The sequence below is a fragment of the Halictus rubicundus genome, chromosome 10 (genome assembly GCF_050948215.1).
Source record: "Halictus rubicundus isolate RS-2024b chromosome 10, iyHalRubi1_principal, whole genome shotgun sequence".
Classification (NCBI taxonomy): Eukaryota; Metazoa; Arthropoda; class Insecta; order Hymenoptera; family Halictidae; genus Halictus; species Halictus rubicundus.
The window spans coordinates 371119-390275 of NC_135158.1; the positions used below are offsets into that span (position 1 = coordinate 371119).

Genomic DNA, 19157 nt, shown 5'->3' on the forward strand with positions numbered 1-19157 from the left:
ACACAGAAAACACCACATCGAATTGATATTTCTTTAAATTTACTAAACGCAACATGGAATATAAATTCAATATGAAAATTGGAGAAGAAGCTATTTTAAACTGTTCCCAATTTATTCTCGCGAAGAAATTCAGTGCATCGTTTGGAAAAAAAGGAAAAATAACTGCCTCGGAACGCAAGGAACTACAAATTACGTAGGTACGTTTCTGCCTTTAAAAAAAGAAGAATACCCGGGGATCATATATCCGAGTCTTTCTTTGATCCTCGGATGCTGCGGCACGAAACCACCAGGCTCGGCGTAATAAATTTATGGGTCACGGTCGAATGAAAGAGAAGTACGAGTCATATTTCGCATCGTCCTCGTAATTTCCGCGATTCGTGCACCCGCGAACTCGCCCGACACGTATAATTCTAGCCTGGGGTTTGTCCTGTGATCCTTTCAAGCGATCCACGCGCAATCGCAATAAGATAGGCTCGCTACGAGCGGCCCTCTTTATACAGTATCCGCCGGACCCGGAAAAATCCGCGCAATTTAAACGAAGAGCAATAATTTTGCACCTCGTGCCAACCTTAAGGTGAACCCGAGGTCTATAACTACGGCAAACTCCATAGAAACGCACTTACTTTGCCGGGATGATGCACATACGGGACGACGCGACGCCACATACGCGCACAGGTATGTGTATCTGTAGGTATATGCAAGCGTACGCGATTTCCGTGAATGGAAAATGCGATAAGACACGTATCCTCGTTGGAAATACAGCTTTCCTCGAGGTCGTCTTCATTCCACGTTCTTCTCCTCTTTTTCAGAGACGAAAATCTCCGATCATTCGCCTCCGGTATGCAAAAGGCCATTTTCAACGTTGATCTGTCAGCTATCCTTACGGAAGTATCGTTCGACGCGATGTTAGTAGACATTCTTTTTCATGAAAATCTAAACGAACGAGATTGCTGCTCGAAGGAAGCACTCGTGGAATTCAGGAAACGATTGAATTCTAATGAACGCAGAGAAAGTTTTGCAAACGAGGATCGATACGTTCGGACGTATTTACAGTTAGATCGTTAATATCGTTGTATCATATGCGAGTTCCTACAGTTCCGCGCAAATATTAACACTAAACTTATCAAACATTAACAGTATCTGGTAAATATTGTCCATAATTTTCAATATAATAAATGCTTGGACAACGAAATTTATTCTACTATTTTCCATAAATGAATTTTTACAGTTTCAATAATTGTAAAATATAAAATCGGTTATCTTGACCGTGGTAGGTTTGAGGGTAAATATTTAATTAACCCCTGGTATGTTTGTCAAAAATAATTGCATAAAAGAGACTGGGTTAATAATTCACCCATTATTGTTCTACTCTTCAAATCAACAAATTCTGTTTCACCTGAAACGTCACATTTCAAAGAAATACATTTTGCAACACAAACAGAAATAAATAAATAAATACAGTATGTTAAAAAAAAAATTAAATGGGTGAATTTTCACCCTGAGGAACGTATCGTTATTCCTAACATTTACAGGGTCTCAATTTAATAAATAAGGTAACAACTATATTTTTGAGGGTTCATTAATTTTGGAATTTTTGAAAATGCTAGCTTTTGAAAATTCAAGGTATCCCCATAACTACACTATTGCGCTTTTTACACTGTTTGCAGCGATATCTCTAAACTGCGTCGACACACACGCGCGCGCACACACACACTTTCTATTTCAACGTTATTCCATGCCACTTATTACAGAAAAAAATCAATGACACTAATTTTATCTGATTTGTAAAAAACATTAAATCAATTCTAGAAATTTCTATAATAAAATGAACCTTGATTATAAGATTAATAAAAAACCGAACATTGTAATAGTGTTGTCTAAATACATATAGGAAATATGCATGTAGATACTTAGGTCTTAGGTGTACTTATGTCTTTGTTTACTGCGTGTTAAACAAAAATAACAAGAAGCAAAAGCAATTCTTTGGTTGCCGACTAAGGTGGCGAATTTTGAGTAGCGACTGAAGCTTACTAAATTTTTGTCTAGAGATTTTTTAATATTTAATAGCTATACAAAATACAGTGTTTACTCGATATATGTCCACATCACGGAACTACACAGCGATTTATATCGGCTAGAAGATACTATTCTTTGATAAACTGCCGAACGTAGAAAAGGGTAGCGAACCTTCTTACCCCGCGACAGTGGAGATAGTTCTGGTACTTTTATAGGCTAGATTTTTGGGACATATATCGAATAAAAACTGTATACATGTAGTATAACTATTTATAGTACAGTTAAAAGTAAACTACCTTTCTTCGAAAATAGAATTATTCAATTAGTCGAAACAATTTTGTTTCAATTAGAAATTATGAAACTGCTATGTTTGCTTCTAAAGATTTCGCAATTTCGCTTGAATCTAACATTCAGCAACGTGTTCAGTATCGACTGTGCAAGCGTAGGTTTTTCAGCTGGTACTTCGAACGTGTCTAACATTCCTGACACATTCTCTTTCCAATTGCAATCGGGCCTAACTACACGGAACCGCTATTCGCGCGACTATTTCGAAAGAACGATAAAAACTAGAGCCCGACCACAGTTGAAAATTGGCGCGTGTATGCAATTACGTTTAGTCAGGCTATTTTACGCGCAGCTATTTCCAGGCATTGTCAGGTAAATCTTCAACAAATTACCGGAATTATCCTGACCGGCTTCTCGAAAAATCACCACTCGAGGCGTCTATTTGACAGATCCGCGACATATATCATCCTTTTCTTCCTTCGACCGTTAAATTGATGTCCACCATTTTATTAGCTTCGCGGAGAAAACTTTACCGCGAGATACATGTGTATGTATACTACAACGGAAAAGATGATCGTTTTGGGCTATATCGATGTGCTCGGTTCGCCAATTCGTGTCAATTGTGCTTCCCGATAGTTCTGTAATCGCAGATTTCGGGTTTAATTGAAATTTATGAATCTTAATGTCGCGTTATGCAATGGAACGTTTGTACATCACGATATCGATTGCATTATACAGGGTGTCTCACGTAAGTGCAACCCCAGAATATGATCTTGAAAACTTCGAGAAAAAAACACACTTTTAGTTTTCAAATATCGAAAAAATTTCTGATTTTGTTTTAACATTTTTTTTCAATTTTTCCTGGAGGGGGGGGGGGCAATTTTGAACAAAATTTTCGTCAAGAAGAAATAAGAGCCACCCTAATTGTTCTTGTAGTACGTGATGTTAAGTTCCAAGAGTAATTTATTAAATAAGATGAAAGTAATTATAGAAATATTTAATACTTAAAGCAATATTTCTTCAAACTTTTACAAAATACACATTCTTTTTCAGTAAAACGCGATAACGTGTATTACAAAATGGTATAGTTTATAGAAATAATTTGACGATGCTAGTCGATAAAAATATTTTTATCGACTTTTGGGTCTATTTAAATCTTCTAAACTGATAGTTCCATCTAAATCTTCAAGACTTAAATAATCTAGTTAAAAAATATTGTTTGAAAGGCGGGTACTCAGTCACCAGTTAAATAAATCACTTCCAGGTAGAATTTAGTGTATGAATTTACTGTTAATGTATTGCTAGAATTTAATTTGTATTTGTATTTGTTTGTATATACTTTTATTTTGCCTCCCCTAAGGGTTACAATTCCTTTTTCCTTACATCACCTCCTTCTATCGCCGTCTTTCCATCTTCGCTTACTCTAACTTATTCCTTACCTATCTTAACCTAACTTAACCTAACTTATATTTATTCTTAGCTTATCCTAGACTTATATACTATATAGCGAGAAAGAGAGAGTTTATATACAATAGACTTTATATTTATGACTTAACCTAGCTTATACATAACTTAACTATGCTTATGAACTATATAGAGAGACAGAGAGAGAATTCTATATACAAAAGACCTTATATTGTATTTGTTTGTATAAGTTTATATTTGTTTTCGTATACAAGGTGTCGAGGTTAAGTATCCTAAACATTCTGGACAATTCGAAAAAATATTTCAGACGAAAGTTATAAGGTACGAATGAAAATTTATTTATGTTCATTAATGTTTCGGTAAAGAAACCTTTATACATATTTCCTAACTAAGACTATTTATGTGTATCTTTTGCACAACTTGAAATTACGTTACGCGAAGATTGTTGTACCGAAATTTATATCTTTGATTGCATATTCTTGTATCTTATATCAAAACGTTTCGAAAGTTAATAGTCTTTAAAATGTGATTCGTAAAATGTTTATGGAATTATCTACATAAAAATATCAACTTTCTCCAGAATTTCCAAAGTCCTCGTGAGAAGCAATAAATTGGACCACAGTTTGTCTCGTTCATGTCTTATAGGTTAAGGGACCCAATTACTGTGGGGGTGTCAATTACTGTGTCTGTATTAATTATACTTATTTTTAAAGCATAATGAATATTTAAAAAATAGATATATAACATATATATTGACTGATTTCAACGAAAAAATTTAATATCTCTTTTTTAATATTGATTAAGCTTTAAAAACAAGTATAATTCATATAGGCACAATAATTGGTACCCCCACAGTACTTGGGTCCCTCACTCTAACTTTCGTCAGAAACATGTTTTCATTACAGTACATATATTTCCGATGTTTAATAATTCACATTTACGCTTGACACCCTGTATAGATGCACATATTCCAACTCCCATGAATTACCTGATAAATCGATTAGTTCCTTCGCTCTGAATCTACTCTCTGTACTACATAGATAATAAGGTTGGGTATAATGTTTTATCGTGAACCGTTAACAGCGATAAATTGTATGTACCTTGCGATAGGGAGTGTTTTTAACTATTTTTTAGTATGATACGCTATTACGCTTATTCTGTTTGTCGTCTATCGTAAAACCGTTTTAATTTACTTCTTATATAGATTTATGTATGTAGTTTAATTATCCTTTAAGAAGGTTTTCTCAAGTTTCAATGCTTCGTTTTTCTGTAATTGCACTTGTTTGTTAAATTTTCAGTCCCACAAGAAACTATAATTATTAAAAGATATAAACAGTATAGTTTGGATATCTGAGGTTATATTTAGAATAAGTACACAATCAACAATAAAAATATATTACATTTATAGTACAGTATAAAAATATTATACAGTGTGATTCAACTAAATTCGCCACCTACATTACTAGTACACTATTTGGAGTATGAAAAAATGGTTGAAACAAAAGTCATATGGTTTCAAGAGTAGTATGCAATTTAATAATTAGTTTTTTCTATGTTGCTTCTTTATCGAGATGTATAAAGGTCACCTCCAGTTTCTTTATTGTAAAGGGTAAATATTAATATTGTGGATGAAGAGAGAGTCGAATTCTGAATCAAAAGCTATGAGGGTGTATAGGGTGAAAAAGTGATAGTCACTGAGATAGCCTGTATAAATGATTTTTAATTAATGCCCAAAATGTTTTTTACTACAATTAACACATTTCCGTGATCGATCGATAAGTGCAAGACTAATCTTATTGTTAATACTCAAACAGCCTGAAATATGTGCTTGTAAACAGAATGCTGAGACATGGTTCGAAGACGTTGAGAATTGAATATTTTTTAGTTTGATTCCTTATCTGATGTAAAGTAAATCGCGAACATAAGAATATATCGTTCGAGGTACTTTTAAGGTGGCAAAGAATATTGTATGGGCCATTATGAAAAGCAGAGTTGGGTATTATAATAAAATTGTTTATCTAAAATAATTATTCAAATAAATTCGTTGTAGTCGAATATTTTGTTCGGAGAATAATTAATCATTATTCGTAACATTATTCATTCGAATATTTTATTCGAATATCGATTGCAAAATTATTCGAATAAAAACACTTTATAGTTTACCATTTTTATTCAAATCGACAAATCGAGTATTTTCCATACGAATTCCTGTACGAATAAATTCTCATCCGAATAAATTTTTATAAATAAATATTTTATTCTTATTAATTCTCATTCGAATAAAATCGTATTTGGATACATTTTTATTAGATTGGATATTTATTCGACAGTGTCGAATAAAATTTTATTCGTTAGTCTTTATCTGTAATCTGAATAAATTTTTCCCAACTCTGATAAAAAGTTATTGAGCGGAAGATAGAATAGATTCCAAGCGCGTTTGGGAATTCTCGGAAAAACGTGAATGGTAAGAGAAATTTAAAACAGTTTTCAATTGAATACTCCGAAAACAGTCACCAGGTCCAACGGGGAACTTGGCAAATCGAAAGGAAAGGATTGAAAATGCAAGAAACTATATATCGAAAACAAGTGAATGTAGGATACAGGTATCTTCGCAGATGAATGTAAATTTGTAAATTTAGTGAATGTACTTTTATGGCGGTGATGGATGAGTGAGAGCTTGTTAAAAAAGAAAAGAAGGATCTCATCCCAAACATTTACAACTTTCAGTGAAGCGAGATGGCGGATCGGTGATGATGTGGGACTGTGTACCCAGCTTTGGTGTTAGTGAACTCGTGTTTATGGACAAAAATAGATATTTAAACATTTTGGCAGATCATTTTGAAAATGGTGCCACAGATATAGGAATTAGAGGGGGGTTTCAATTTTACCGAAACCTGACCAGCATACTTGTTTTACAATTATGATAGCTTTCTACAATCATTTCTTCAATTTCCTGACTTAAAATATATAACGTCTGTAAAATGACAGTAAACACAAAATGTGAACTAACATGTTCTATTATTAATTATATTACTAGTTAGAAAAATGTAAACCAAGTCCATTTCCATTTCCTTTAGTCACGAGGCTGAAGTAAACAAATAATAATATTAGTTATATTACTGAACAGCTTCTTCGTGTTGTTATTAGCGTAAATTTAAGTTGGACATATTACTTACCAATTTTTATTGAAACTATATCGCCTGACAAAATTTGTTCAGACTATATTTCTTTTAACAGTTACTAAAAATCTCAGTATTTACTTTTATATAAAAAAAATTTCTTTGTTATGTCAAATGTGAATAAATAATTTGATAGTAATTACAGAATTTCAGGTACTATTTAATAGTATTACGCTTGAACCATCACGATATCGTTACTTCTAATAAATAAACTTAATTGAAAAACAGACAACTGATTATAGAATTTCAGTTTTGCATTTAAATATCGAAACGAACCGAATGTTACAACGACCAGAAACTTTAGAAATTTATAACGATGTAAACTCAAAGCGAGCAATATTCCCGCCAAGCGCTACTTAATGTTAAAATTACATCTTATTTCCTTCCAATGGAATTCTCACATTTATTCTCTTAATATACACACTCAATGGGAGAAAGTTTCTAGTCTTGTGATGAAATAAAAGAAGTGAACTTTTCTGTCATTAGGAGTCACACATTTATTGAATTAGAGCAGAGAAAATGTTAATTGCTTTCATCTTTCCCCAATTCAGTAGAAATTGGATAATCACTAAATCTATTCTGTTCCAGCAATTTTCTGCAATTTTTGCTTCAATCTATTGACATATTGGGTTTAATAGAATTCGTATTTAATATCCACTGTGATTATACTTTTCACATTGGGCTGAATCATTCAATTTGATGTAAATAATAATTAAAATATTATTCGTATGTCAGAATAATATAAACTTGAAAAACCTTCTACAGTAAAGTCTTGATCTAACAATAAGCCCAATCCTCCAGTCCGTTCTGTGACAGAGATCGTGTAAGGCTACTATTTTCTTGTGACCGCGTCGACTGTGCCGAACGTAGTAAAGGTCAGCGTGTGTAAACACGAACCGCGCGGCCGAAGGCGCACTGCATGTTTAGTGTCATTTTAATCAGAAAAATGCCACAAATATGTTGGGGAAAGTCCCACAAAAAAAAAGAATGAAAAATAAAGAAGTTTTGTAATTGGATTAGTAGTGGTTCACACCGATATACCTGACTCGTTATCGGATTACGCGGCATGTATACATCACTCGGAGTATACTCTAAGTGGAGGGGGTAGGCGAACTGTCTAAGATCGTGTAGGTGCGTTCGGCTTAGTTCAAGACTTTACTGTATAGTGTTCTTTCGATGAAACCTTGATTCGTTAACTATATTAACATTATATATTATATTTCCAGATCTGAAAATGAACTTCTACGCTAACATATTTAGTGTACCAAATTTGATTAGTAAGGTTGAAAGAGTAGTCTTCATCACAGATCTTAAATTTTCAATTATTTTGGTTTTATGAAATTTTTACGTTTGCCAAATTTACAGTCGAAGTTTCAATAACTATATAAATCAAATGTGATTGTTTTCCAATTTTTGTTCTATAATGAGTGTCATATAATTCAGCGTAGTAAACAAAATTGCCAATGACCATAATGTTATGACGTAGGAAAAAGTTATTAAACAGTAATATACATATAATTAGAAGATATACATATATCTTTATATTAACTGATGACGAAATGAATAAGTAGACTCAGGATTTTATGCATTTATGACAGAAATGAGTAGATGCAATTTAAAACAAGGAAAAGGTTAAATGACTTAGTATTAATATATTATATTCACTACACTGAAATTATTAGTGAACAATATAAATTTATATTTAGCTCCTGTGTCTTGCAATTGATGCAGAAACTTGTTATTTTGGATAAACATCCGGAGTCTAACAATAAGAATGTATAACAATAAAAGTTTTTGATTGCTACGATAAGTTCATAGTTCGTCGATCTATGGTTACTCCAGTTGCACGGGAATTTCCGGCTGTAATCATCACGGATAAATGGTTCTCGCCGTGAAAGTAGTTTATGATCGGCATTCCCGAGGCGATTGTCCCAAAAGAATCAGGCAGTACGCAACTTGTATGACGTACGACGCACATACTTACGTTGCATGTGTACGCGTACGGGTTCGTTATCTCGTGCCACGGTTGTCTGTCCGTGTCCGTGTCCGTGTCCGTGTCCGTGTCCGTGTCCGTGTCCGTGTCCGTGTCCGTGTCCGTGTCCGTGTCCGTGTCCGTGTCCGTGTCCGTGTCCGTGTCCGTGTCCGAGCAATGTATTCGGCCTGTTCTCGTTAAAGTGGGTCAATTTGTGGTATCAACCTGGAGGGAATTATGGATACCTGCACTAGACATCGCCGTCGGTGATGTTGACGAAACCGCTCGCGCTGGGAACAGGTAGGGTTAGGGACCCAATTACTGCGGGGGTACCAATTATTGTGCGCATATTAATTATACTTCTTTTTAGAGCATAACGAATGTTTAAAAAGAGATATTAAATTTTTCAGTGAAATTAGTTAATATAGATGTTATATATCTGTTGCGACGCGTACCCACCACCCAATCGCTTAACGGTCTTCGGACCGTCCTTGGGCTACCTGCGCCCTCACCTTCTTAAACAATGACCTAGGCGAGCCGTCTGTCCGCCACGTTCCTACCGAAAAAACTGTTTTAACGCCACTACCGAGACGGGTCCGTTTACAACCCTACATATCCAAATAAACTGCCGTTTATGACATAGCTACAATAAATCCTCCAAGCCATGGGACACAACTATTTAGCGTTCGATTTTTAACTACCGATTTCGTCCCCGGGCCATCTGTTTGCCAGCCCGCGCCATCCTATTCATCGCGTTTTTAACTTCAATATATCTTGCCAGGTTCGAAGCGCTTCCCTGTTTTATTGTCTGCTACGGTCATCCTCCAAATTCAACTACGCCAATCACAGGCCCTTGGCCATTTCGAAAACTCCTCCCAAAAGGCGAAAATGACGAAGGGAGGGAAGCGTGAATTGGGGGAGGAAGTAGATATAAGTATCGCCAAGCACTAAGATAGTCAGCTTCTTACCAACAACACCGCGCAATCGAAAGCGTCATACCAACAACAGCAATCGTAACGTCATCATCGTATCTCTAACACCGGGCTGTCGCTGTAACGCTTGTAATACCGTTTGTAACGCCGTATCAATCTGTAAGACGCGAAGAATCGAATCGGCAAAGTCTACAATCAAGTTTCCTTGAAGTGAATTAAACTTGTAAAACCAACAATGCCTCTATTTCATTTCAATGAGTTCAGCTTTTCGTTAATTCGAAAACGAATACGAGCAACGCGTAACGAACGTCGCGGTATCGCTCAACAATATCTCTTTTTCAATATTTCCCCAACTCAATAGTACCCCCACAGAAAAGTAATGGAGTCCCTAACCCTGAGAATGCACCGAACGATTATCGATCGCCTGTTGCTCAGAGCCTGCAGCCACCTGTAAAAAAACGATAAAACACAGTCGCAAATCATTTTTGCAACGACCACTATACTGGAGGTACATATAATTATAGCTTTTATTTTTTAGATTATTATATTATTTTATTTTATTATTATTTAGATATATTAATTTAGATTAAATGAGACGAAAAATGATTTTCATTATGTAAGTCAGAAAGTTTCATGAATAATACGATCACTTTGGAGTTTTATGTATTTATAGCTAATAAGCTTTTTTAGAACACTTTTCCGTTTTAAAACTATGCGATAGTCCTGCTATTATCTATTAATAAGAACGTAGATGCTAACCCCTTGCACTACGATCGATTTTACATTGATAAGAACTTCTTTGTTACTTATCATTTCTTAGAAGAAGAAGGAAGCTTCTATATATTGTGTGCTCATTATTTATTTTTCAATGTCTATCTGCACTTCGGATCATTATGTAAAATAAAAAGTTGCAAGACACAAGAGCTAAATAAATACAAAATAAATAAAAATAAAAATTATATAAATATAAAAAATATGAATATAAATATAAATTTATATAAATTTATTTTGTTCACTAATAATTTTAATCTAGTGAAAATAATATGTTAGCATTGTTAGGAGCCAGGGCTGCGAGCAGAGCGAGAGGCTGGCGAAGGGTTATTACCCCAGAAATATAGTTTCAATTTGTTAGTCAGGTACTCGGACGAACCTGACGCGAAGTCAGGGAGCCTCTAGGAATGGAGTCAAACGCAGACGAACCCGGTGCGAAATTGGGAAGCCGCCTAGGACAGTTAGTAGGCCACGTAACTTGTATAATTTAATTGATACAATCCGAGCGGTAAGATTGTATCGTGTGGGAACGTTCAATTATTAGATTAGGATATTAGACAATAATAAAGGGTTTATAGATTGTACGATTTACCAAACAACAAGAATATATTCTGATTTGAATGTGTTACAAGTGTTGGTGTCGCGATTGCATTGAACATAAATGTACAATGAAAGTATTGTTAGCTAAGGTGCACGGTGTTGACGTACTGGCAATGCGGGGTCTAAGAGCAATTGTTGGATGCCAAATAGAAGTATTACCGAAATAGCGGAATCTATAAGGTTAACTTGATTCGAAAGGGACTTTAACTCGATCTCATTAGAACCGACTCTTACGGACGCGACACGACGTGACTCTGCAGGTTACTGCACTGACCAAAGAGGAGGAAAATGAACGGGTTTATACAGGGTGGGGCAATAACTATGTCCAGTTTGAATATTGCCGTTATTTGTAATAATATGAAAAAATGTTATATAGAAAACTTACACGGTATAGAGGGGGACATATTGTGACACAAACATTTTCTGCGTGGGTGGAGGCATTTCAAGGTCAACTCTATTTTTTTAAATGGAATGCTATGTTTTTTTATCACGATGTGATAGCCAGTGTTGAGACGACTTCAGCGAGTTATTATTGAAGGTCATGCAAGGTCAAATATGGTAGTAAAATAAACTTTATTACCTTACAGGAGATGCTCGAATTGGTGACCGTTTGCGTCAATGCAAATTTGCAATCTTCGTATCCCTGCATCACGTGCATGTATTATCGTTTCTGTCGTTTCCGTCGTACGGTACTGTCATGCTACGATAAACAAAGGGTCCGTTGGGACGTTTTTCGTTCTCAAGAAAGGAGATTAGTAAAATTCTAATCGAAATAATCGCAGAGAAACTTCTCAATCTTTTCACTGTTTTAAATTGCGCCTACTAGTTTTTGTTATAAATGCATAAAGTCTGCAATCTATTGATAACATTAAAATAGAATTTTATTTCAATTTAAAGGAAATTAATAACATACAACTTGAGTACATCCTTTTCTAAAGGATTGATAGGACTCTAAGAAAGTGCTCTTCAGGTTCCAAATTAGTGTAAACCTGCTATTATTTGTTGGCAAAACGACGAGAAAGTTGTAGAAATAGTAGACGAAGTAAAAAACGCATGAAATGAAAAATTGAAAATCGTTAATTTCAAGTAGTTATTGCTTCGTAAAAAATGCCTGCAATGTAAAAATTCAAATTTTATTTTTCCGTGAAAAGTCAATATTTATACTGTATTGTGAAAAAACAAAAAATAATGACTGTACACAAGTTGATGAGTGTAACAACTTGGTAGATCGGGGTTGACTACCCGGTAGCACGATTCACTTTGTCAGAGGAAACTCTTGGAAACGATACTTGGCACTACATACCACGGCCCGATCCTATTAGATACTTTCTACTTTCATTGACCACGTTATCGGTGACTCACGGCACGTATTCGATTTCAGTCTTGTCGCAGCGCTCAATTTGATCCAGATGACAGGCCGATTAACTAACCGCTTTTCACTCGTGAATAAATCTATTTGTCAACGAGAGGTTTTTGTTCGATTTTCCTTTCTACGACCGCCGTGGTCTTCGGCGAATAAGGCCTAGTTCAGACACGGCGGAATCCGCGCGTTTCCGACCGCGCGGTTTGAACCGCGTGAAAATTGATAGTTGTCCAGAAAGAGGCGGCGACCGTGCGGATATGAAGGAGAGATGGCGAAGTGATGCTTGCTAACACACATCCTAAACGCGCGAAATCCGCCCAACAACTGAACGCTCTCATAAGAACCATAAAAAATAGAATCGCGAGGATTTTGTTTCCTGCGGTCCATCGGCGGCAGCCGCGCGTGCCGGTGGTCCGCGCGGGCAGGTGTGAACGAATATGAAGACGCTAATGTAAATAAACACCGCGCGGTTTCCGCCGTGTCTGAACTAGGCTTAAAAGATGCGAAAGGGAATTTACATAATTGATATACATAATTAGCTCGCAATTAGAACCAGGTTGTACCTTGAACGACGGTTTAATGTCTCCGGGAACGGTGAGTGCGAAAGTGGTTCGATTTTTGTTTAATCACTTGTCATTACGTTTTACCTCCGGTTTCTTCCGTCGACGTTGTAACACGTTTTAATTGGCTTCAAGATCAAGTGAAAGTGTCGCGACGGGAAAATTGCCTGGCGGATCTTTTGCGACTGATACATGTTGTAGAAATATGGTTCAATATGTCTACGATTACGTCAGAAAACATGTGCAGTGGATCCAGAACGTATTTGAATACTATATTTCCCACTCTCGACAAATTGTCGATTTTTAAACAGTAATAATTTCGTGAAAGAAATATAGTACAACAATATATTTTTGGTCACATTTTAACGCTTGAAGTCTCTACTTTTACCATCCTTTGTTAATTTTTATCTGAAATACTTTTGCATGATACAACAACTGGGAAGTTGAAGACATTTTTTTTGTGGAAAGTGTTTCAAATCGAAACGTCTATAAATAAATATATTAGAAAATTTTTCTCGTGACTGAATCCACTGTTACGTATGGAGACGTTTCTCCACGTTCATTTCGATTAGAAGTTCTAATCTCTTTTCTGAGAACGAAAAGCGTCCCAACAGGCCCCTTGTTTAATGATTGTACTCCGGCTGGACGCAACTGGCACGAAGCATGGTTCAGTAACAGCACCGTACGATTTCCTAAATTGGAAATCTTCAAAACATCCCCTTCTGGAATGTTTTGTCAAGATAGTCTTTGATAGGAAACATCCTGGCTAACCCTTCGTTTTACCCCTATAAACAAAAGATCCAGCTGCAAACCTTAAATTCACTTGAAACGACAAATACGAGTATGCGACCGTAAAATAAAACAGATACATTCCCCTCTCATTTTTAGGGTATATAAACCCATGCATTTTCATCCTCTTCGGTTAGTCGAGAAGCGGTTCAGTCAAGATTCAGACGCGGTTCAGTACTCGTGCAGTCACGTCGCGTCAAGTCTAGTGAGATCGGGTTAAAGTCCCTTTCGAATCAAAACGTAACCTTATAGATTCCGTCAGTTCGGTATATATTCTATTTGGCATTCAACAATCGCTATCTAACCCCGCATTGCCAGTGCGTCAACACCGTGCATCATTAGGTAACATTTTCTCTAATTGTACACTTACTACATCCACTCGCGACACAAACAATTACACTTGTAACTATTCCAAATCAGAATATATTTGTCTTGTTTGTTAACTCGCGTAATCTACAACCTTTAATTATTGCCTGATATCCTAATCTAATAATTGAACGTTCCCACATGATACAATCTTACCGCTCGGATTGTATCAATTAAATTATATATAAGTTACGAGGCTTACTAATCTTAGATTCAATTCAACGAAGATTTCTCCATCCTAGCGGATCCCTGATTTCGCACTGGGTTCTTCCGTATCCTAGCAGCTCCCTGGTCTCGCATCAGGTGCGTCTGTGAGTTATCCATCTTCCTTTTAAATCGGGTTCGCCGCGTGTCTCTCCTAGTGACTCCCCGATTCCGCATTGGGTGCGTTCACGAAGTTTCATCCTCCTAGTAGCTCCCCGGTTTCGCATCGGGTGCGTCTGCGTTTGACTCCAACCTCCCAGAGGTTCCCTGATTTCGCATCAGGTGCGTCCTCGACGTCAACTATCCTAGCGGCTCCCCGATCTCGCATTGGGTGCGTCCGCGTACCTAACTAACAAATTGAAACCATATTCCTGGGGTAACAACCCCTCGCCGGCCTCTCGCGTTGCTCGGTGCCCTGGCTCGTAACACCACCATAGGTTTGAAGATTCGAACTTCCCCTTTACAACGAGCCCTTACACTTGACGTTCGATTTTTTTTTTGGTCCAGTTATCGAGCTTTGAATGAAAAGTGTACTGCCATCTTTGCAATATTATGAATAAGGTACATCGTGAAGGGCTCACACTCAATGTCGCCAGATGAGGGGAGGGAGCATGAATTGTGGAGAAAAAATTACCCTATCTCTGTCAGTGCCGGAGTATGCACGACAGGGGACGAAACGCGTCATCAGACTGGGCCGTCGCGGAAGCGTCGGGGAATAGCGCGGTAGAAGGGGAAATAATAGTGGGGGAATAAGTCTTGATCTGGCGACTCAGCTTATACCAGTGCTGGGCACGGTTGGGGCCCCTCAAACGCTTGCTTGCCCCACCAACCTTCCTTGTGTGTAACCTTTCTCCGTGGTAGTGGCGCTTACTAGAAGGGGCAGTAAGTGCTACGGTGGGGACGGTTTCGCCTCAATCGAGGCACGATCAAACTTGTTCCTTATTCTTGTTGTACAAAACAACCAAAAAGATCTTAAATTAAATTTTAAGCAGTTGTTGCAAATGGGAAGATTCAATCTTCAAATCTGTAATAGATTCATTCGGGAAACAAATTTTTTAATCCTTTACAGACGATTCAATTTATAAAATTTTAAACCAAAAACGCGTCCTCAGTTTTTCACCTGCAATATGATGCAGGTGAAATATCCCAGAAAAAACATTATTGATGGTCTGCAATGGTAAAACCTTCAAATATTGACTCATCTGAACCTCAAATACTTTTTGGATCCGCTGCATGTATTTGGAACGTTTTTGTATTTTGAGATGCCGCACAGTGTGGACAAATGGCCTATTTTACGGCGCTTTTCCAAATTATATATGATTAAACGTATATGTATATATAAGTAATTCTTCACAGAAAATTGAATTTACCTATATAATTAATAAATTTAACAAGAAATTAATAATTTTCATTAAAAAAAATTATTTTTAAAATTAACAAATTTAAAATGAAATTAATAATAAATGAGTCATATGTAAAATTAATAATAGTAAACTTAAAAAAATTATAATAGTAGTAAACAAAATTAACAAAGTTAACAAATCGCTATTCGCTATCCGACTCATTCCCAGTACTCAGTCAGATGTGATCTCCATTCACGTTCTTCATACAAAACATATTGAAGGAGTTTGCTCTTCCCTCTATATATTTTATGCGTGTGGTTTGGCGCTGATGCGTGCGCAGCTCCCTCTTGTGTGTGCTGCCTTCGCGCTTGTAATATGTGTTCCTGCGAACCGCGTGTTCTAATGATCTAATATAGTTTTGTAACAGTGCATTCATAGTTATTTGTATGTACATATATTTAAGTTGTTGTTGTGCAATAAATGGAGGTGCACTCCACCACGGACTTCTATTTACCCCCGTTTCACATATATTAAAAAAAATTAAGAATACATAAAAATGATTGATATATAATTATTGCAAAATTTTATTATGCTCAAAAATGATTATTAATAACAATTTCCATCCTAATACGCATTTTTTTGCAAAAGAAATGTATTTCATATCGTGATATACACGAATATAGAATTTTTCTATCTTTTTCGTTCTTTCTCTCATTTTAACTAATATGTAATATCACTATAATTCAAATACAAAAGTAAATAGAAAGTATTAATTAGAAGATAGAAACAAAAGACGAAAATTGGTTTTTAGGATTTTGACTTCAATTTTAAGACCATATGCTTTTTCTGAACATTAAAAATTCAAATTTAAATTCATAAAATAGTGATTAAAATGTTTCGACACGTATCTAAAAGTAACAGGAATATATTGCGTAAGCAAAAATTCCCCATGACCTTTGCAATATCAGATCCGATACACATGTGATCCGTGCACATTACGCATGCATTATTAATTCTTCAACGACAAACATTTAAGATAACGTTGTTACCAAATGAAGTTCTAATTGTATGTATCTGGAAACATCAAATTCAACCTGCCAAGATAAGAAAACATCATATTTTTAAATTGTAAAACGGAGATATTGATCATAGCTGAAAGAAACTAGTGAAAATAATGAAAATTTAAGTTACTGTAAACATTACAGACAGTGAATTCGAAACCCAAACAGAATATATTTTTTTAATTTTTCAATAACAGACAATCGTCTGAAGTACACAAACGTAATAAAATGAACAATTAGAGCAATGCTGATTCGTTAATATGGTTAAAAAACTAAGAAATTTGCAAAAATACATACATTACACGTAAAGTTAGATTCATAAAGTTTGGCTGTCCACGACGCGACACGGCGCACAGTGGGCAATTTGGACGAAATCGGATTCAAAATCAAGGAACTTTCGATAGGAATGCGGTAGAGCGATGAAATTTTTTTTAAATGAAAGCTGAAACTTAGTAGAATATGGGAAAAATAGAGAGATTGTGGTCCGAACGTTTTTTAACCTCGAGAAAATTCGTTAAACGCGCACAAATTCAAGAAAATGTTAGTTTTTTCAATACCACGCCCGGAAAAAAATTTTTTCTAACATGCTATACATCATTTCCCATAGATTTTTTCACGCTGATTTCAAATCTGGTCTCAAAATTTGTCTACGACCTCAGGATTTTGCAAAAACTAGATTTTTGTGACGAAAAACTAATGAAGTCATTTTTTCGTGAAAATGATTTTATAACACTCTAGTTTGAAGGTATATTGTATTTTCATATATAAAATTCAATAAAAGTAATAATAATGACGTATTTGAACGTTTTGAGTTACTTACGGAACATGAAGCGCTTCACATCTCGTCACCACTTGACGTATCGCTGTTATTGCTACTGGCACTTTCGGCAAACTGTCTGTGGTTGTAATGAAGTATAAATTAGATATCTATTGTCCATAATTATATTTTCATTTACAGAGGAAGTAAGGTAAGTATTTAATCTTTTTAACTTACGCATTTTCTTCGACGAAGTTTCTACATTCTGCTGCTATTTTCTTTCTTCGGTACAACTTTAATCGATCTTTTAGTAATATGATAGAAATTTTCGGGTCGGTTAAGTGCATTGCGCGATTAAAAACATCTAAGATTCTATTTTTTCGACTCTATTGTCGTGAGTGAAGTATCATGTTTTTTCTGTACAGTTTATGCCACGATTCATTTGCATCTTCTGAATAATAAGCTATTGGCAATAGAAACTGTTTTGCTATTTCGCAACCATGCTTTAATAACTTATGCAAGGTAGGACTCATTCGAGCCCACGGAAATAATGTATAATGAAAACAATATGTCTCCCAACAGAATGCTTCGAGCTCTTTTATTTTTAAGGGTTGCTTGCATTTGAAGACTGATAATATTGTAGCAATATTTTTTATAAATTGCACGTCGATCTCCAAAGCTTCTGCAAATATTGTCGGATTTTCGAAAATATAATTATGGACAATAGATATCTAATTTATACTTCATTACAACCACAGACAGTTTGCCGAAAGTGCCAGTAGCAATAACAGCGATACGTCAAGTGGTGACGAGATGTGAAGCGCTTCATGTTCCGTAAGTAACTCAAAACGTTCAAATACGTCATTATTATTACTTTTATTGAATTTTATATATGAAAATACAATATACCTTCAAACTAGAGTGTTATAGAATCATTTTCACGAAAAAATGACTTCATTAGTTTTTCGTCACAAAAATCTAGTTTTTGCAAAATCCTGAGGTCGTAGACAAATTTTGAGACCAGATTTGAAATCAGCGTGAAAAAATCTATGGGAAATGATGTATAGCATGTTAGAAAAAATTTTTTTCCGGGCGTGGTATTGAAAAAACTAACATTTTCTTGAATTTGTGCGCGTTTAACGAATTTTCTCGAGGTTAAAAAACGTTCGGACCACAATCTCTCTATTTTTCCCATATTCTACTAAGTTTCAGCTTTCATTTAAAAAAAATTTCATCGCTCTACCGCATTCCTATCGAAAGTTCCTTGATTTTGAATCCGATTTCGTCCAAATTGCCCACTGTGCGCCGTGTCGCGTCGTGGACAGCCAAACTTTATGAATCTAACTTTACGTGTAATGTATGTATTTTTGCAAATTTCTTAGTTTTTTAACCATATTAACGAATCAGCATTGCTCTAATTGTTCATTTTATTACGTTTGTGTACTTCAGACGATTGTCTGTTATTGAAAAATTAAAAAAATATATTCTGTTTGGGTTTCGAATTCACTGTCTGTAATGTTTACAGTAACTTAAA

The 19157-nt window shown here is 35.6% G+C and overlaps 2 protein-coding genes and 1 long non-coding RNA gene across 3 annotated transcripts in view; 2 read left to right on the forward strand and 1 right to left on the reverse strand.

Moving 5' to 3' along the window:
- The window catches only part of LOC143358230 (uncharacterized), a 357298-nt gene that overhangs the window by 179410 nt on the left and 158731 nt on the right, over positions 1–19157 (forward strand). The window lies entirely within an intron of this gene.
- The window catches only part of LOC143358219 (uncharacterized), a 178939-nt gene that overhangs the window by 114682 nt on the left and 45100 nt on the right, over positions 1–19157 (forward strand). The gene's annotated exons all lie outside the window — the stretch shown is intronic.
- On the reverse strand, positions 9895–12417 carry LOC143358107 (uncharacterized). The gene is made up of 3 exons (XR_013082925.1): positions 12379–12417; positions 11761–11880; positions 9895–10257 (listed from the first exon to the last, which is right to left on the reverse strand). It is a non-coding gene; the product is annotated as an uncharacterized LOC143358107 (long non-coding RNA).